We start from the raw sequence: 21830 nt of genomic DNA, 5'->3' as shown, positions 1-21830 counted from the left end.
AAAATGGATCGTGACCTCTTTCTGGAGGTCATGATCTTTACTTGCTGAGAATTTTATCTGACAATTTTAACGTTGTGAAAGAAACGTGCTTCTTTACAAAGAAAGCCCTGACAGATGTGTAACCACCAGGGCAAGCTCAGGGCAGTCGTAAAGACAGCTGTGGGTCAGCATGATTTACTGGACGGTGTTGTCATAAAACCCGAGATAAATTTTGATAGTGATTATGAAAGATTGCTCCAAATCTTCTCCCCTCACGTAATAATTACGACTAAAAGGTTTTCAGGGTTGGCAGGTTTTCTGTTGTAGATTTAATTTACAGATGGTTCGCTGAGACAAAAGGCAGACGTACATTGAAAATCTATAAATGCATTCCTAGGTAATGAATGGGGCTGCTCCTAATTAGCAAAGGGGGAAAATGGCAGAAAGTGAAGGACTTCTTTGGCTTTGGGGCAAAAAGATCTGAATTCATTGTATTTCCTTTAAATAAGCATGGATCGTACTTTTAGAACCGCATGCAAGGGGCAATATCGAAGGTTTAGATGGGACATCCCGAATCTCCCTGGCCTGACACATGCTTGCATACTTGACGGCTCCTGGAAAATCTTGCAATTCTGCAAATCCCATGAAAGAGAAATTTAGACACTTGTGCTATCAGGAGCAGCCACTTTGTTAGAACTCTACCAAGAAAATCTCTTTTGTTTCTTCCTGTGTCCCCATTTGCAAAGAGGCAAATGATTACATTTGCTTCACCAAATTAAACTTACCCAGCTTCCTGCTGGGCGGTGGGGAAGCATTTCCGGAAGACCACCTGCAGGGCAGCTGCTCTGTTCTCTATGGCCTGAATATCATTAAATTGCCTCCCGACAGGCTGTTGGAAATTTGGGTTTGCCACAGGGCTACACTGGGCTGTGGGGAAGCGGGAAATTCTAAGAACCCTGCTCTGGACAGAGCAGACACCCCAGAGATTCAGGAGAAAGTCTGTTGGTGAACAGAGGGCCAAATGAGCCCTAAGGAAGCAGGACTCTAAGAGAAAAGAGAGGGAGGAAAGTAGGGAGGGAGAGGGGGGATGGAGAGAGAGGAGGAAAGAAGAAAGGAAGGAGGGAGGCCTGGATGCATCCTGCCCTGAAGAATACACCTGCCGGTAGTCTCTTTTTACACGTGAGCTTAGCTGAGATGTGTTTGCAAATATGGCTGCAAATATTCAGCGTGTGTTCATCTTTACACAGCATTCGGCTCCCCTTAAGAGTCCTGTACACACCTGAAGAGTAGCCCTCACGGTTTAACCGTGTGGATATTTACATGGGAATGGGTTCCCTTCAGTTACAAGTCTAACGTGCATCTCCATCTGCAGGGTCGCAGGGCACAAGCTCCTGAGTCCACAAGCCACTGCAATTTTATGTAAGCAAAACTCTGAGCATTCACATTCAAAGATGAAAATGCTAAAGAATACCACACATCTGAATCCCCTAACATATGATTGGGAACGTAGCCCCTCTCCACAGTTTGCTATTCCATAATCTCCATTAATGAAGACACTTGTGACTATGACCTTCGGTTTATAAGGAGAAAAAGGCTGCAAACGCTGCTCTTTAAGTGACAGAAGAGGAGAAAGACGACAGACAGACACAGGCTAGGACACAGTAAGGAGAGGAAATAACCAATTTTTAAAAAGAGCACCACGGCAGCAACATGGAAGGAGCTGGAAATGATCATACGAAGTGAAGTGAGTCAGACAGAGAAAGACAGATATGCTGGCTCTTACATGTGGAATCTTAAAAAATGATACAAATGAACTGATCTACAAAACAGAAATAGACTCACAGACACAGAAAACAAACTTATGGTTACCAAAGGGGAAAAGTGGGGGGAGGAATAAATGAGGAGTTTGGGATGGACATATGCACATTACTAGATATAAAATAAACAACAAGGACCCACTGAGTAGCACAGGGAGCTAAACTCAATATCTTGTAATAACCCATAATAGAAAAGAATCGGAAAAAGAATATATGTGTGTGTGTGTGTGTGTGTGTGTGTGTGTGTGTGTGTGTATGTGCGTATAGCTGAATCACTTTGCCGTACAACTGAAACTAACACATTGTAAATCAACTCTACTTCGATTTTTAAAAATTTAAAAATTTTAGAAAATAAAGATAGAAAAGAACACCACCAAAAGCTCACCTGAAGTTACTCTGAGGAACTGCCTTCAACACTAAAATTCTGGATGTGCAGTTGAAACAGAACTCTCTACACCCTTAGGACACTGACCTGCACTCAATGACTGAGAACGAAAATAGCATGTACTTATGTTCACTACACTACAATTATTAAGCAGAAAACACACGGACCACTCAACCTCTCAAATGTATGCAATAGAAGGATTGCTCAGGTGTCGCCAACTTTTAGGGCTATTGGAATTTACACTCACTTACTGTGGCAGTAGCCGAACTGCATTCCAGAAACGTAAGATGATCCAAAGAGAGAGAGCCTGCACCCACCAGTCATTGTTGATACAAGAAAAACAGGCCAGAGCTCCTGGCCTCCAAGAATTCCTTCTAGACAAAAGGCTTCAATGTAAATTTTCACTGATATTTGACAACATGATATAAAGAACTCAGATGTTCCTTCCCTACTTCTGAATAAACAATGCCCAGGGGCCCCTGTAAATTGAAAACAACACTCTTCCCTCCTTCTCTATCTGATGAAATCCTGCTCCTTCTTCAAGGCAGTGATCAAATATCATTGGCTTTTTGAGGCTTTTCTGGATCACTCCCCTTTTGGTCTGGTCTTCCCACACAACATTGTTTCTCTGCTTCACAACCTGCCTTGCCTAGTTGTTTGCGCCCCTGACCTTTCCTCTAGATCATAAAATCTTTGAGGACAGAAACCAAGCTTTGTAAAAAAGGTATGGCTCTCTAGTGTATAGGAAGGGGCCAGGCACTTCATAGACTTTCAATAAACTTCTGTTGAAGTGGATTTTGAAATGGTCTCTGCATCAGGCAAATCTGAATTAGAATCAGGCTCTGTCACTTGTTAACTCTGTGACGAGGGTAAAGTGACTTACCCTCTCTGAGTCTAAGCTTCTTTATCTTTAAAATAGAATTTCTAATCCTTACTTTATTAGGTGGCCATGAGCATTTACTGAGGTAAATGAAAAGAGCCTAATATGTAGGAGGTCTAAACTTTCTCCTTTTTATTTCACTTTTTTAAACTTCAGCTTTATTGAGGTCTTAATTCTCATATAAAATTGCATGATATCCAAAGTGCACGTCTTGGAGTTTTGCTATTGCAGATACACTGGGAAAGGATTCCCCCATTTAGTTAATTCGCACATTCAACACCTCACATGTGTATCTTGTGTTTTTTTTTTGGGGGGGGGGGACATTTAGGTTCCACTCTCTTAGCAAATTTCAACTGTACAATGCAATGTTATTAAGTACAGTCACCACGTTTTATATTAGCTCCTCAGATCTTACTTATCTTATACCTGAAAATGTGTACACTTTCACCAACCTCTCTCTATTTTCCCAACCCCCAGACCCAGTAACCACATTTCTACTCTCTCTTTCTGTGAGTTTTTTTAAAAAATATTATTTAATTAAATGTATTTATTTATTTGTTTGCTTGCTTGTTTGTTTGTTTCCAAATATAAGTGATACCATGCAGTATTTGCCTTTCCTTGTCTGGTATATTTCACTTGTTATAACACCCTTGAGGTCCATCCATGCTGCTATAAATGACAGAATTCCCTTCTTTCTCGTGGCTGAATAATATTCCATTATATATATTTTTTCATCTTCCTTATCCATTCATCCATTGAAGGACACTTAGGTTGTTTCTGTACCTTAGCTAATTTCCTTTTTCTTTACTGTCATTCCAAAATTGTACAGTTCAGGAAGGTCTAAATGTCGATTGACCTCATAAAGAAATCAAAGCATCAATCTTTTGAAGGGATGGCATTTTGATTTCTTACTGGAAACAGTTCTTCTTCTCTAACAACAGGAAGGTTAGAAAGAGTTTAAGTGACCACAGGATAAATGTATTGGCTCATTTTAATGAGTTACTTGTTCCATGGCTCCTGTGATTCCTGACCATGATTTTTGGCAGAGTGGACAAAAATACAGAATTGCTTTGCAAGGGCCAGTGAGGGCTACCTCTAGAATATATTTGACTTCTCCATAGAGAAACTGATCTACCCAAACATGTGAATCGTCCTAATTTTAACAAGAGGAGAAGATTGGACTGGCAAGCATAGTTTGAAAATTGAGCCATGTTTGTACCGATTGATGAGATCTGCCCTTAATCACCAATTTTCAATCTCTGCAGTCCTGGCCCTTTCTAGAGAGTTCAGCCAAAATCCTCTGATGATGTGAGCATCCTGCGAGATGGGACACCCGCAGAGCTCGGTCCACGGCTCCATTGCTCCATCCCTGGGGGCTGCCCTCTCAATCCTGCGGGTTGACCTCTTGGGTTTTGGTTGACCTCTTGGGTGTGAGGATTGTCCCAGGCTCACACCTCACACTGAAGGGCAGTGGAAGTAAAAGAGGACTCTCAGTATCGGATTTAGTTTGTAAAACTATCACGGAAACTGCTCTTCACAAAAAACGTCCTCTCACAGTGAGAGTTCACGGGAAGTCAATTCATCCATGTTTCAGTGCTAAGAATAATGTATTCTGAAAAAGTATCTGGTTTGTCATTACACAAAGGACCCCAGGAATCAGGTGACAGATCCTGTTTCCCTTTTCATTTTGGTTACTTGCTGTACTGAAGCTGAATATTTAGCCCCCAGGAATCCTGAACCCTGTGAGATGCATTGGAGGCATCAAGCTTAACTACTGTTTCACTGGCTTTTTCTAACCTTGGTTTTCCTTTGTCTAGAATTCGCATATTTGCTTTTACTCTACTGTTTTATACACGTTTTGGTAAATTGCCTGAACTCCATTTTGAAAACAATTTAGACATCCACGTGTCTTTTCCTCCAGCACCCCTGTTGGTGGCATGTCCACCTGGAGATCAGGGTTTAGTTAGGGGGCAGCGAAGGGCTGGCGGGAAAAGGAACGGCTAGGCCTTCCTTCGGACGCCTGTGTTGGACAGAGGATTCTGTCCTCATTTCAAAGAACCAGCGGTTTTATAAAGGGGCGCCTCCCGAGAGATGCGGTTCAGGCAGGTGTCTGCGGAGCCGGCAGTCCTTTCGGAGAAGAGGGAGGCGCCGTCTGAAGGAGCAGCCGGTGGGTTGCAGGCGACCTTCGCTGCCCAGCCTGGAGCTCAACGCTGAGCAGTAGGACGGCCAGGCTTGCAAAGAAAGCTTCCCGGAACGAACGTCTCCAAAAAGGCACCCTGACCTTCCTCTGAAACAAGCGCCCTAACAGTTAAACTGAAATATAATCGGTTCTTCTCTACAGCAGATAGAGAAAAGGATTGCATTTTAGGGTTGGTTTGTTTGTTTATGTTTTAAGAGCTGTTAAAAAGCCAAGTTTTTCTCATTTCAATGAAAGTCTTACTAAGATGCTTTTTTTTTTTCCTGTATTCATTTAAGCCACCGAATTTTGTTGTGATTTTTAAAGCCATTCATTCCAGAATGAGCCATCCTGAATGACGTGTGGGATTATTCACATAAAATCTATACACAAGTGGTAGGTAATTTATATACCTGCATGGGCATATGCTCCAAGTTTAATCAGGTACAATTAATTATCTTCTTATTCAGCACTATTTTCTGACATTAAAAAAAATCTGGGAGCTTCCCTGGTGGCGCAGTGGTTGAGAGTCCGCCTGCCGATGCAGGGGACGCGGGTTCGTGCCCCGGTCCGGGAGGATCCCACGTGCCGCGGAGCGGCTGGGCCCGTGAGCCGTGGCCACTGGGCCTGCGCGTCCGGAGCCTGTGCTCCGCAACGGCAGAGGCCACAACAGTGAGAGGCCCGCATACCGCAAAAAAAAAAAAAAAAAAAAAAAAAAATCTATATATATTTTTGGTCTGGCGTTGTTCAAACATTAAATATTTGCTACAAATCTCACGGAGATTTCACTTGAGATTTAATCTCATGACTACTTCCTATCTTTCCCTACAAGCCATCAGGTCAGGCTGCCCCTGGTTGAAGGACCTGCATTAGTCCTGGGAGAGAAACGTCTGAGACTTAATGTCACATTGACACCAATACGTTCGTGTTATTGATTCTTTAAAACCATATTCTTATTTAAAGAAGAAACTTCTCAAATATCAGAAAAAGAGGTTTTGCTTTATTTATTGAGGTTAGAGAGTCAGTCAAAACATTGAGATGAATGAAGGATGCATTTCAGGATTAACCCAGGAGAGTATATGCAGTACGTAGTAGTGGGAAGAAGCCAGATTGGTGACCCTGCAAAAGAAGAGCAAAGTTGAAAGGTGAATCTGACAGAGCTGGACACAGTGTATGTCCAGTGACTTACGTGACAGAGGAGCACTCTTGTCGCTGACCTCAGCCCCACTCAGCCCTGCTCCACCGCCCCACCTCAGGGGATCTGGGATAGCTCTGCTAGGTCTTCTCCTCGCTTCTGTTAAAAGCCTCAGGAGAGAGCCAAAGGCCTCAACAGCCTGGGGCACGCATACCAAAGGAAGAAACACACTTGCAAATTATCGGTATGTTAACGTTTCTCTTTTTAACCTTGCTTGTTGTTGAGGCACTCAGATGCATTGAGAAATTAGTCCAACTTTGTAAAAATCACCTGAATATAGCAGCCCTATTTACAGTAGCCAAGACGTGGAAGCAACCGAAAAGTCCATTAACAGATGCGTGCATAAAGAAGATGTGGTACATATACACGATGGAATATTACTCAGCCACAAAAAAAGAATGAAACAATGCCATTTGCAGCCACATGGATGGACCTAGAGATGATCATACTAAGTGAAGTAAGCCGGACAGAGAAAGACAAATACCATACGATGTCACTTATATGTGGAATCTAAAAAAAAATGATACAAATGGACTTATTTACAAAACACTACCATGCTCACAGAAACAGAGAACAAGCTTATGGTTACCAAAGGGGAAGGGGGGGATAAATTAGGAGTTTGGGATTAGCAGATACAAACTACTATATATAAAATAGACAACGAAGTCCTACTGTATTGCACAAAGAATTATATTCAATATGTTATAATAAATTATAATGGAAAAAAGCTGAGAAAGAATATATATTATATAAATATATATATAACGCAGTCATTTTGCTGTACACCAGAAACCAACACAACATTGTAAATCAACTCTACTTCAATTTTAAAAAGATTTTTTTTTTTTAAATAAAGATAGAACTTACACACACACACACACACACACACACACGCCTCTCATCATAGGTCTTAACTCTCTTGGAGCCTATTTGAAAACATACAGACATGTGCATGCTGATTATATACCTTGGCATAAATGAAGGTCGTTTGACAATGAAAGAAGAAGAACAAAGTACTTTCCATTTTCTATGTCATGTTATACTTTACGATCCTGTTACAAGCAGTTGTCACCTTGGTCTGTAAACAAATCTGAAGATAGACAAGGAAGATTTTATCACTTCCATCCTGTGGATAAGGAGTCTCAAGGCAATGATATGACCTTCCCAAGGTCATACCTCCAGCGAGAGGTGATGAAAGGTAAGAAGGCTACTTCCAGTACACTAGTGACTTTCAGGAGAGACGTTAAGGACAAACAGCTCCTGGAGTTGCACGTGTCTCCCGGACTTCAAGGCTTGTGTTCTTTCAAACAAACCGCCCACCCTCCTTAACAACTGTATTTCCATAAAGGAAAGAGTATCAAGCACATTCCCTTTCAAAGTGAGTAAACCTCTTCGCCTCACCACAGTGGAAAATACCCTGAAAAAGTGACTCGTAGAAGAAAGTTCGTATCCAAAAATGTCTACCTAGTATTTCTTTCTAACCGGCGTCTCCTTGTTTAACAAACGGCACTAAAATCCTGAGCGTGTATGTGTTTCCCTCACAGGACTAGGGGTTTCCCTTTACACCTCCAGCCCTCGAACCAGTGTCTGGAACGTTACACGCACTCATTAAATACATGTTCAGCTGAAGTAAAAAAGCGTCTTCTTCATTAATAATCTGAACATGGTGGCTGGGCAGAACTGATGCTTCATAAATAGCTATCAGAAATATACATATGTGTATGAATAATTAAAGGATAGCGATACTAACAGAAAATCTTGAGACATAAAGTGATCTGAAAGGATCTTTTTTGTAATAGATCAGACAGATAAGTTGTCCTCTTTGCTCGTTCAATGGGCAATCTGCTTTCCATAGCCAAAATAACCCAGAGTCTTGAACAAATACCACCTGCACTGACCAGTGACTTCAGCGAGTATCATCAAGTCACTCCAAACACGACTGGCTCTTGATGGAACTGTACAAATCGGTGGGGACTGTGTCCTTTAAGCAGAAGCTGTAATTTCATCATGGTGGCAACAGTTAATTGACATGAACTTTAGTTAATCCAAGGTGAGATTGAACAAATGATGGAAAGTCCTGAGCTTTAGTTTGGCGTTCACATGGTTACATGCTTTATGGGTAGAAAAAAAACCATAACAAATCAAGTATCCTGACTGTGCTGCCTGGAAAATGGTTTTTGCCGTAGGATTCTCTCAGTTTATATGTGGGTGAAAAAGAGATGCGTATTTTCTGAGATTGAGACGGTTACTGTGTAGCTTGACACCATGCTGCTTCTCTTCTGGCTCTGAGGCCCTGGAGACAAAATTAATCAGCATCAAAGGTGGGTTATAATTTACTCTACCACTTATTGATGACCTCCTATAGTCTGTCCGCTCCTAATGCAGCTGAAATTGCAGAACTTTATAAAGAGCATGAACAACAAGAAGAACCAAGTTGGCCTGGCTTAAGGGCACCATTGCAGTTGAACTTCAGCCCTGCCCTGCTGTTCCCGGCCAGCGTTGCATCCACCCCTGCTCTTCCCAGCTTGACAAGGACCCTGCAGCTCTGCAGTCATGACTACCGGATTCCACGCTCTTGAAATTCCATGTCTTAATTTCAACTAGGCCCCTAACCTAGCGAGAAAACTTTGTCTAAGTGATGCTGATGAGGTGGATTTAAACGTTGCTCTCTTCGCTTTTCATCCCTTCTATCCAGAGAACATTCTGACAAACAGTGCGCCTACCTGACGAACACAGAATAACCACATCTCCAGAGGATGTGGTCGCCTTCTTTCCCGGATGCTATCTCAATTTCCCAAGTGTCTTGGCCCATTTTTGTAAAAATGCTTTATAATCATACAGGAGCTTCAGAAAGTACCTCTCAACCTCTCAATAACCTTAGGGATAGGTCAGAGGTACTGAGCCATTTTCTCCAGGAGGAAACTGAGGTTCAGATAGGGTAAGTGGGATAGTTTAGTAAATGGAGATTCTAAGCCATAAAGTCAGAACTTGTGATTCAAAATTGTGTGTGTTACATACTCAGCGTGCGGTGTGCATGAAAATGTGCCTGTAATGTTATTGATATCACACCCAGAGACCCAGTGACCCCTCTAGACACTGCAGAACATGCAGCACTGAAATATGCAATCAGTAGTTCCGACCAGTTAATAAAGAATATTGTTGTAAAGGGAACATGTAGTTTGCTTCTTTCTTAAATAGGCAACCTGGATACCATACATTGTCTTTGGATTTAAGGCAGATCACTTCTGTGTGTGTATGGGGAGGGGGTAGCTTGCATGACTCTCATATTTCACGGAAAGTATGGCCAAGCTTAGACTTGATTTATGTCTGCGGAACAGGGCTTTTTATGTCAATCATGCATTTGGTCTTGAATATGTCATAGAGAACAGCTAACCATTTTTGTACAGGGCGTAATAGGATTTTGTCACATGGCTGTCATTAGCATTAACACAATAAACAAGCTACAGCTGAGGTAGCTGGGCAAGTAAACGCACGACCAGGAAATACTATAAATATCTTTCCTTTTATGCCTCAGATCCTATTCTTCGCTGCCAGAACCAAAAATACACACAGCAGTATCTCACTCCTGCTGCCATGTATTCGCCTGGAATACTATTAACTATCCCCTTGCTCTGGGCTTATAAGAGGCTAGACAGAGGCCTGGCATCAGTGGACACGTAACAGAGCTGAGTCCCGCGAAAAATACCAAAGATGCAGGGCAAACTCTGTCATTGCTCCAAGAAATGGAGTGAGGGGAATGAAGGACAAGACACTGGAATTATCGCTATTACCTCTGGGAGTTCGTAGTTCCAGCCTGAATCAGATCAGTGGTCTCTGTGGCCCCTGGCTCGATGGAGAACAGTGCAGGAGAGGATGAGTGGGCGTTGAGACTTCCTACTTTGCTGGACTTATTTCAGATTCATCCTGGGCACGTCCACCCACTTCTGTGAGATGTTCCCTAATGGCCCACTGTTCAAGTTCAAGAATGAACTGGAAAATTCTATACTGACACATATGTACTACGTAAATGGATTGTGTGGATCTTTACAACTTGCAAGGTTCCCCAGGAATCTTGTTTCCTGAAAGAGGGAGAAATCTGCCTGGAAAAGTCATCCTCAGGGAAAGGGAGTCAAAGAGCGTAAGTTTCTGCATGAAAACTTTGTGGGAAAATGCACGAGCAATGTGTCTAAACACAGTGCACTTTGGGTGACCCCGCATTTTCCTCTAGGCCACCCCCTGTGGATTCATGCAAGAGGGGAACAACAGCAATAACAAAGAACTGAGAGAGAAATTCACTAACATGCCGCTAAGATATTGACAGCACCACACTGCACGGATGGGAAGATGTTCAAGGTGAAGGATATCATATTGGAACGAACGCCAGGTGCAGTGGCCGCCAGCAGGGCCACTCTGTGAGGCAGAAGCAGGACAACGATCTACAGAAGGGGGATCGTGTGTCCCTTTTCTTGTTCTTTTTTTTGTTTTTTTTGTGGTACGCCGGCCGCTCACTGCCTCCGGACGCGCAGGCTCAGGGGCCACGGCTCACGGGCCCAGCCGCTCAGCGGCACGTGGGATCCTCCCGGACCGGGGCACGAACCCGCGTCCCCTGCATCGGCGGGCGGACTCCCAACCACTGCGCCACCAGCGAAGCCCCCCTTTCTTGCTCTTGGTTTTTCTTTTTCTTTCTCTTGCCACCCTCTCAAAGCCACCGTGACCTCTGGGTTTGCTTCCTCTTTTACTTGTTTGTTCATTTAAGGGAGCACAGTGACCCTCACTCTGAAGCAGGCGCCTTGTTAACCTCAGCGAACACGCAGGGGAAATAAATGGGCTCACTTTTGAGGGAACTTATGGTCAGAGAGGAAAGCCTTCTCTTTGAGCCTTGGTATCGTTTGTATTATTCTACCTGTAACACCCACCGTGATGGTGAGATTTCTAAACTGAAATGCTCATTGATATTCTTGTATCTGTCAGCTGTTCCTGTCTCCAAAATATACCCGGGAAACTGGATAGAGGAACTTCATTGTATAGCAGCATCTCAGCACTGAAACAGGTTTTTATAAATAACCCTGAAGGATTTCCTTTATGGTAGACCTCGGTCGGCCCCTCACATGTCCTCTACAGGCAGCCTGGTGGCCAAGTGAATAGATTTCTCTCTGCCCTTACAGAACCCATTGTCTCGGGGAAGACTGGGGTGTAAATGTGATAAATCCTGTAATAAAAGTGTGCACAAGGTGCTACAGGGCCGGCGATGATGAAGGAACGGTTCTGCTGAGGGCAGAGGTCATGCCATGCCGAGGCATGGGCAGGAAGTGTGATTAAAAACGTGCTGTGAAAAAAAAAAAAAAAAAAAAAAAAAACGTGCTGTGTCTGGCTTACCCAGTGCCCTATACCTCACCGGTATTTCCTTCCTGCGGTACTCAGAGGAGAGAACGGGAGCCATCACCTCTACAACACAGTTTACAGTCCCAAACTGACTTAAGTTAATTACTAGAGATTCACCAAAGGGGAAAATTCTTTCAATGGAACATGTAACAGAAGTGAGCTCTGTGTTTTTCTGTTCCCTCTCTCTCTCTATCTCTCTGTCTGTCTTAGTTTCCTGGGGTTGCCCTAAGAAAGCACCACACACCCAGGGTGGCTGAAAGCCATGGATATGTATGGACTCCCAGTGCTGGAGGCTGGAGGGTCCGAGATCAAGGTGTGGGCAGGGTTAGTTCCTGCTGAGGACTGGGCGGTAGTCTGTTCCAGCCTCTTTCCCTGGCTTGTAAACGGTGGTCTTCCTGTGTCTTCACATCTTCTTCCTTCTGTGTGTGTCTCTGTGTCTCAGTTTCCCCTTTTTCTATGAGCACCAGTCATACTGGGTTAAGCCCCCCCCGCCATGGCCTCATTTTAACTCGATCACCTGTGATCACCTTAGCTCTAAATATATCACATTCTGAGGTCCCGACGATTAGGACCTCGGCACATGAATTTTGGGGGAACAAGACTGAACTCCTAACGTCAATTCTCTGGCTGCTAAAAATTCATGTCCTTTCACGTGCAAAATACATTCATTCCATCTCAACACCCCCCCCAAAACTTAGCCCATTCCTGCATGAACTCTGAGCTCCAAATCTCGTCTAAATATCATGTAAATCAGGTATGGTTGACACTGGAGGTATGATTCATCCTGAGGCAAATTCCTTTCCAGCTGTGAACCTGTGACACCAGACAAGTTATCTGCTTCCAAAATACAGTGATGGGACCCGCAAAGAAGAGACATCTCCATTCCAAATGGGAGAAACCGGAAGGAAAATGGAGGTCGTGGGCTCCAACCAAGTCGAAAGCCCAGCAGGGAGGATTCCATTCAGTTTTAAGGTTTGCGAAGAATCCTCTGTGCCCGGATTCTCTGTCCTTAGCCCAACTAGACAAGGCCTTCCTCTTCCCTTTGCCAACCTATGGGGACCACGTCTGGGAGCAGAGGCGGGCCAGCGCCACCCCGTGAGGTCCCCATCCTGGGAGGGAGCTCAGGGGAGACTGAGGCGCGTTGGAACTGGCGGTCTCCCAGTATCTGGTGGGGTAAGCGCTTTGGATGCTTCCATGAATCAAGGGGTCTTGGAGGAAGGAGGCTGGATGGGGGCTGCCCCGGAAGGACCCAGTCATAGCGGGCTGTGCTCACTCTTGAGAGTGATGGGGTTTTCTCAGCGGAGAGTAGCAGCTGAGAAGGAGCCCCAGGGTCAGGAGAGGGCATCCCTACAACAGAGAAGGGCGCCAGGCTGCAGAGGAAGAGGATGTGGTCTCTGCAGAGTCCTCAGGAACAGAGACTAAAGGAAGCAGAGAGAACATTATCGAGACGGAAGGAGAGGCACCAAAATGTTAGCCCTGGGTGTATGCAGGCAACCCTGATTTCTTTACTTACTTTTCTTTGATTCCACATTTCGGCAGTGAATACAGGCTCACGTCGAAGATGCTGTGTGTTTGTTTCCAGAGCATCCGAATAAAGCAAATATCGCAAAAAAGAGAACCACACAACTATTTGGTTTCCCAGTGCATATAAAAGTTTTGTTTACAGGTTATTACAGACTATGGAGTAGAGTTCCCTCTGCTGTACAGTGGGTCCTGGTTAATTAACTATTTTGTACATAGTCGTGTGTACATGTTAATCCCAAACCTGTCATTTATCCCCCCCATCTTTCCCCTTTGGTAACATATATGGGAAAAGAATGCAAAAAAGAATGGATACACGTACATGGAGAACTGAATCACTTTGCTGTACACCTGACACTAACACAACATTGTAAATCAACTACACTCCAATATAAAATAAAAATTAAATTAAAAATTTTAAAAATATATTACATTTTTTCATTGCTGGAGTTTTTTTCCCTTTACATGTGTACATATGTGCAAGTATATATGTATACATGAATGTATTTATTTACACTGACACTTTTCCATGTCAATAAATATATATCTACATTATCTTTATTGGCTGGATAGTATCTCCACTATAGGTATATCCCATATTTTAAAAACAATAACAAAGCAAGTAATAATTGATTTAAAAAAACTTATGCTTACACTATATTGTAGTCTATTAAGTGTGCAATAGCATTATTATGTCTAAAAAAATAATGTGCGGACCTTAATTTAAAAATAATGCGGTTGGGAAAATGGCACTGATAGACTTGCTCCATGCAGGGCTGCCACGAAACTTCAATTTGTAAAAAACGCAGTATCTGTGACGCATGATAAAACGAGGTGCGTCTGTCGGTGCTACCTTTACATGAAAAAGAAAGAACAATAACTACCATAAAGTACTGGAGTCACTATGAAGTGACCATGTTTAAAATGTCATGAATCTGTAGGTGCCAGAAGTATGATTTAAGAGAATGAAACCAAAACGATGTCCTTCAGTCTATGATTTCTGTAAGAATGATGAGTTTAGTCATGTAAAAATTATAAAGGGGTAAGAAGCAGACAGGACCTTGGAAGCCATTGGTCTGAACTTGTCCTGGACGTGAAGAAAAAAACACCCCAAGTGGTTACCCATCGGCCCAGAGGTTACACAGCTCGTTTCTGACAGCCTCAGAGAGGCAGGTCCTCCTGACCCGGGATGCAGCCTTCTCGCTCTGCTGTCCACACAGGTGTACACGAGAGGCCTCTTCTGGCAGGAGACGCCCTTCACTCTACTTTTGCACAACAGCTAACAGCTACTCTGATAGGGACCACAGGTAGGGAGTTTCATGAATGCCCTCTTCAAGGAGAGTGACGAAAGCCATCGTCTCGACAGGTCTGCTTTATCTCACTCCAGTTCTTGTTCACGCTAGGATTACTTAGAATTTAATAATTATTTGTACTGCACGCAGCTCGGCCTATAGCATGGGGACAACACAAATAATATAAAAATTCAAGGCGAAAAAAAAGAATCTCAGCTATACCAAAGAAAAAAAAGATGAGAGAGATTGAGAGAGTGAAAGAGAACCAGAGCCTGGAGAGACGGTGAGACAGAGAGAGTGACTGATTCAGCAAGGGCCAGAAAAGAAAACAGCCGTAGACACCTGAGTTCAGGAGTCAATTAAGAAAAGATTTAGTTGATTACAGGACTCATGGGGAGAGGAGGGATGCAGCCCAGGCCACGGCTAAGTTGCTTAGTCAGAAAAAGTCATCGCTAGGACTTTACCTCATCACCTCCAGGGGGGAGAACAGAGGTGTTGCATCTGACATAACTGATGATCTCACCTTCCTGGTCAGGCCCCTCTGTAGGCATCTCCCTCCCCACAGCTATGCCAACAGCATCCTGGAAATAGACAGCATGCTCATCTGCAAGACAGTCACTAGTTCTCTCGTGCCCCCCTTGGGAGACATCACCAAAAATAATGACGCACTCATAGCTCTGGACGTGGATGTTTTCTCTCAGATGAGATTAAGACACCACCACCAGGATAGTAGCCATGTGTGAAGAAATCAGATTTGGTGGATTTTTAAATGGTACTTTCAACATTGTCTATCCATTCCTTTTTATTTTACACTCCTATAAACACACACACACACACACACACACACAGCCATACACATTGTCTTCTTCGGTACGTAAGACAAGGATGTTGATACAAAAGCGAGTGAGTCAGTCTAGGGGAATAGGCTTCTCCATCCTGGGGAGGGCAGACAATTGTCTTCTCTCTTTCCCTTACAGACAGCAACTCTAGGCAGCGCTGCGCATGTTTGCAGCGCTTGTGTCTCTCTTTTGTTCGGATGGTAAAGGATTAGCAACATGCACAGGAGGAGACAGCCCCCCCTCCCTACCCCCATCTCTGTCCTTCCTTTCCCGGAGCGACACGCCGGCTGCTGCAGAAGGACAGCCCCTGGGAGCCGGCAGTGTAAGAGGGCAGCTTTGCTGACACCAAAAACACATGCTTTGAGGAAACAGTTATTCACCTTCTTTATATATATATAAAAAATTCCCTGGGGTGCCCAGTGCCCAGCTGAATACCTTTTCCAGAGCAAGTTCTCCCCAAAAAAAGAAAGAAAGAAAAAAAAAAGTTGGAGTAATAGATTTTTAATGAAAGCAAAGTTTGTTTAAATTGCAAAAGAAATCAAGTTCTAGCAAACGGCTGGTTACTAGGACCAGTGTGAATATGTGAAAATGCTTTATGTGGAACCACAAACATTCACCCCGTAGTTGGCTTCACTTGTATTTGTGCAGAGGGTGCATGTGCCAGGTTGTGGCGTAAAATGTATTTCATATGGCAGGTCACCGTCCAGATAGATGTTTGGAAGCCACTGCCCTGTGCTGGCTGCCCTAGCGCTCCTCTGTGATTTTGTTAATTGTGAAACAGATGAAGCTGGAGAGGCAGAAAGAGAAAACACACATGCCTTACTCAAATTGCAAAGGGGAGTGGGTTTTGTTCAAGGGTGAAGGGCTTCACTGAACATGAATTTGGAGAGCCCTGTGTCCAAGTTTCATGCCGGAAGGAAGAGTCCGGTGGCAGTGTGGGAACAGGGAGGCTAGGGGTTTGGTGTCTGTGATAAAATTCCACTAGAGCATTGAGGACAGCCTACATGCACACAGTGATGGTAGAAACAGGCAGAAGAGAACCGATTCAGGAGTGATATAGGGGGGAAAACTGAGCTTACTGGGCTGTGTGAACAAGTATGAAAATGCACTCCCTCAGAGGACATTTTCAGAATAGCTACAGTGTGCCAGGAACTATTTTAGACATTGGAGAATAAACGATTAGAACAACAGCAACAATAGTAACACTAGTGGTCATCTCACAAAGTACAGGCACTATTCTAGACACCTGTGTTTGCTCATCACAACAATTCTGTAAGGTAGTTACTATTATCCCATTTTATAAATGAGAAAACGGAAGCACCAGAGGAGTTAAGGAACTTACTTAAAAAAACACTCTCAAGTGAATGAGGAGACAAGCCACAGACTCGGTGAAAATATCTGCAAAAGACACATCTGATAAAGGACTGTTGTCCAAAATATACAAAGAATTCTTAAAACTCCACAGTAAGAAAATGAACAACCTGATTCAAAAATGGGTACAAAGGGCTTCCCTGGTGGCGCAGTGGTTGAGAATCCGCCTGCCGATGCAGGGGACGCGGGTTCGTGCCCCGGTCCGGGAAGATCCCACGTGCCGCGGAGAGGCTGGGCCCGTGAGCCGTGGCCGCTGAGCTTGCATGTCCGGAGCCTGTGCTCCGCGACGGGAGAGGCCACAACAGTGAGAGGCCCGCGTACCACACACACACACAAAAAAAAAAAAAAAAAAAAAATGGGTACAAGACCCGAACAGACATCTCATTAAAGAAGACACACTGAAGGCAACGAAGCATGTGAAAATATGCTCCATATAATATGTCACTAGGGAAATGCAAATTAAAACAGTGGCGAGATACCACCACACATCTACTAGAATGACTAAAATCCAAAACACTGACAACACCAAATGCTGGTGAGGTTGTGGAGCAACAGGAACTCTCATTCATTGCTCATGGGAATGCAAATTGGTGCAGTCACTCTGGAAGATAGTTTGGCAATGTCGACCAGAATTAAACATATTCTTACCATATGATCCAGCCATGATCCTCAGAATTTACCCAAAAGAATAAAAAACTTATGCCAACACAAGCCCCTGCCATGAATGTTTATATCAGCTTTATTCCTAATTGCCACAACTTGGAAGCAACCAAGGTGGCCTTGAGTAGATGAATGAATAAATTACACTGAGGTATATCCATGCAGTGGAATATTATTCACTGCTGAAAAAGAACAAGCTATCAAGCCATGGAAAGACATAGAGGAACTCTCTATGCATATTACTAAGTGAAGGAAGCCAGTAGGAAAAGGCTATATATTATACGACTCCAACTATAAGACATTCTGGAAAAATCAAAAACTATGGAGACAATAAAAAAGGCAGCGGTTGCCAGGGGTTGGAGGGAGGAGGGATGGATGATTTTTTGCGGGGCGGGCACGAAGGATATATTTAGGGCAATGAAATTATTCTATACGATGCTATGATGATGGATACATGTTATTATGCTTTTGTCAAAACCTAGAGAATGTACACCACCAAGAGTGAACCCTAATGTAAACAAACTATGGACTTCGGGTGACTACGACGTGTCAATACAGGTTCATCACTTTTAAGAAATGGACCATTCTGGGGGGGAACGTCCATAGTGGGGAAGCTGTGCACGTGTGAGGACAGGGGACATACAGGAATTCCCTGTAATTTCCACTCAATTTTGCTGTGAACTTAAAACTCCTCCTAAAAAAAAGTATATTTATTTTAAAAAGAATACACAGCTCATATTATTAATACAAAAAGACAAGACATTAATTTCAGACGCAGGTTGTGTAATGCTTTTGTTAATATTAAATAAAATTCAAAGAGTACATAAGGTCCACCAATTAAAAAAAAAAAAAAAAAAGACACCGGAACCAGAATTTTCAATCCAAGGCAGAATATTCCGAGTTTTAGCTCTCAAACCCTAAGTCAGTGTTTATCAAACTCCAATAGCACTTCCTTAATAGGTGAATTCAGTGGGTTTTAGCCAACAATTTTACTTAATAAGGAGAGATATTAATTGGTGACACTTTGGCTTCTGTAGGGTGTGTACTGGCCGTGATGTAAAATTGTGTTTTATAAGTTTCAGAGTTGCTGCCCTACTGCTCCTGCTTTAATGGAGCACACTCTCTGGCTGGGTGATTCAGAGAATAAACAAGTGAGGTTACAAGAAGATTATTTTAGCTTCGGACATGTGATGGACCAAGCAGGGTATCGACAGCCGTTGGCAGCCTGTTTTGTTAGGAGAGGGGCATTGCACCTGAGGTCTGAATGCAAAGATCTGGTGAAAGGAAAGTTCCAGGTGGGTAGAATACACGCAAAAGGCAGTGTATCATGAGAAGACTGGGGCAAGCTGGTATTTGGAGAGTTAGGCGGGTGTCAGATCATGCTGGCCTTGAGGAATTCTTTGAGACAGAAAGATTCACTTTATGAAAACCTCAGTGTTTAAGTGTATGTGTCTGGGGTAATGACTCTGAGATGGGGTCCACGTTCTATTTTAGTGAACTTGTATGCTTTGGTAAGTTTCACCAAGGTAGCAAATATACGAAGAGCAGCAGTGAAGGGTGGTGTGCTGCGTGTGTGTGCGTGTGTGCCTGGAAGATAGGTAGAGTTCAGTTTATACCCACTACCCTGTCGGAGGGACAAGAAAGGGGGAGGTCCCGTAGATGGAAGATATCCAGGTCCAAACTCAGGATTGAGGTCTGATATAGCTGAATGCAGAAGAGCTGAGAACTCACCTTGGGAGAGTAGGTCCAAGGAGAAGAAAAAGGAAGAGCCGCCTGTGCTCGGCGTCCTTTCAGCAACGGGGACGCGCATGGAGTCAGAATACTCCTAAAAATGGCGTGTTCCATTCAGTGAGTCAGATATTCACCCAGTGATATTTTTAGTGTATTATTTACTTAGCAAAATGTCTCTTCTTCAAAGGAAAAAGGGACATTTCATATTTGTTCTAATTGCATTTTTGCAATTTTGAGAGATTTTGTAGAATATCTTACCCTCTTATATAACAATATTTATAAATTTTTTTGCTAAAGATGCAATCGTAGAAAAGATAATAATAACCATAAAAATAGTCATTTGTAGCTCTGATAATCAAAAGTAAATCTTAAGACTCTGAACATTAATTATATATCCAACAATGTTTATTGTTAGTAAGAAGATTGCATATCTTGCTTCTAAACAAGTACACAGGTGGATATACACACAAATAGGACATGTATATTCACTATTAAAAGATGGAAGATGTGTCTAATCGTGAGGTACATTCAGTGGTTGAAAAAACAGCAGATAAATTTCCGTTTTACCAAATTAGACTTCCAAGAGGTGTATCATTAGAGAAGGCCGCATTTTTTGTTAGCCTAAAATTCTTTTAAATAGTTGGTTACTGCTGGTGTTGAAAACATGTGTTTCCCACGCATAAATACTCTTCCTGTAAGAAACGTGCAGGTCTCAAACACGTGCCCATTTCTTTTTTTTTTTTTTTTAATGTTACACTTACTTAAAACATTTTTCCTTAGGAAACCAAAAAAAAAAAAAAAGTATAGAGAGGAGTTATTTAGTTTTCTTTTCCTTTCCTCACTCTTAGTCCTCACTAAATGAGCTAACATTAAATTTGTGGGGTGGATACATGATACACAATAGCAATCCGGTTAATCCCTCCTGAAAACTGTGTTTTACCTTTTGCCCGTGGCACAGAGGGAGAAATCCGCTCTACCACATTCCCCGGGCACACGGGCAATGCCTACTTTCCCCCCTCCAATCTCTGTTTATTGAAAGACTGATCACATCACAGGGTTTACCCCCACCCACTCACCTCTTCTCATCATTTCCGGTCCTCTCTGACTAATAAACAACCTCCTTCCTCCACCTTTAACTTCCCCAACAAATGGCCATCTTTCTTTGAATAGAAATTACACTTCTCATTTGAAAGAGTAAATTTTACCTTATACTTCCTCTAAGAAGATCCCAGCACTGTTAAGAATAAAGCCCATTATTTTTCAGCCCTCACATAATTCTCATTCTAAGGTTAAACCTAATTTCTAAAAACAAAGTTGAAAAAAAAAATAGATGCTTTAAGAAAAACAGGAATGTGGTTTACTTATGTATTCCAGAGACTATATTTTTTGGACTCTCTGCAAGAAAGGTCAAGAGAAAAGGAAAACTAAAAGATCTAAATGTGTTTGCATAAAATATTAAATAAGTAAGAAGTTAAATCTGATTTTTGCTGTCGAGTGAAGGCGCATAAATACTGAATTCGCCAAAGATTTTCAAATGCATCCTCTTTCAGAGTCTAAAATGCTAGGCACCCTCGTAGTTTGTGTGAAAATACTGCAACAGAGCTAAATTATTTCAAGCCCTCTAGCCGGAGTGCGGGGTGCAGCACGGGTAGGGTCACTACCCAGGCCACCCCTACCCTCCTGTGGTGTTCCCAACGGCTGGAAGAGCTGGGAAGCCTGTGAGGCAGGAGAAAAACAAGATGCAGGGCTGGCCTTGCGGGGAGAAGATGAATTTCCACACACTGCCTTGGGTTTCATACATCTCCAGATTTCAGGTTACCCCCTAAGAACGACTGTAAATTTTTACGGTTCCTCTGGCCCTTAAAAAAACAACCCGCCAGCCTTATTGGCCTGAGTACTACAAGTATTTGATGCAGTGTTTTTTCTTTAGGATGAACGTAGGTGGGGGAGGGTATGGCCATGACGATTAAAAATAATAATAATAATACGGATCTGTGAAAACATGGTACCATTTTGTGTCATTAAAGACGTCAGAGAAACTGCAATGCTTAGGTAATGCAGTATTTTTTTTCGCAGAGAGAGCACCTGAAAGGAAGCAGGTTTGGCTAATTTCACTAGTCCTGGGCGGCTGACATTTCTTGTGAAATTCTCAGGGCAGCATCTTAGGAACTACTCAAAGTTGCCAGCTCCTCAACGCCGGACGGTGTGAAGACGGGGATGGTGACGACGGAGAATGCATAGGAAGCGGCGGTTTTCTCCAAATTGCCCCTAGAATATCCAGAGACGGGTAACAGGGACACACAAAGAAAAACGCGTTTGGAAATATCAGAGTGAGACGGACGGGGCACGGGCTTGACATCCGCCAGCCTGCTCACCGTGTCTCTGTTCTACGGGCAGTCGGTCCCACCTTGCCACAGACATAGGGAATATTTCGACTGGGAACTTGGGGCGCTCCTGGTTTTCTCTTTGGTCTGGGTTGTTCAGCTACAATAGGGAGTGACCCATAAGGCGTGCTAGCTCGGGGCGAGATTTCAGGACGAGGCTGCTCTGGAGGGCGCTGGTGACCGAGACAGGGGGAGGGGACAAAGAGGAAGGGGAGGAC

The sequence above is a fragment of the Kogia breviceps genome, chromosome 11, assembly GCF_026419965.1.
Source record: "Kogia breviceps isolate mKogBre1 chromosome 11, mKogBre1 haplotype 1, whole genome shotgun sequence".
NCBI lineage: Eukaryota > Metazoa > Chordata > Mammalia > Artiodactyla > Physeteridae > Kogia > Kogia breviceps.
Note: the sequence above shows the minus strand (reverse complement) of the source record.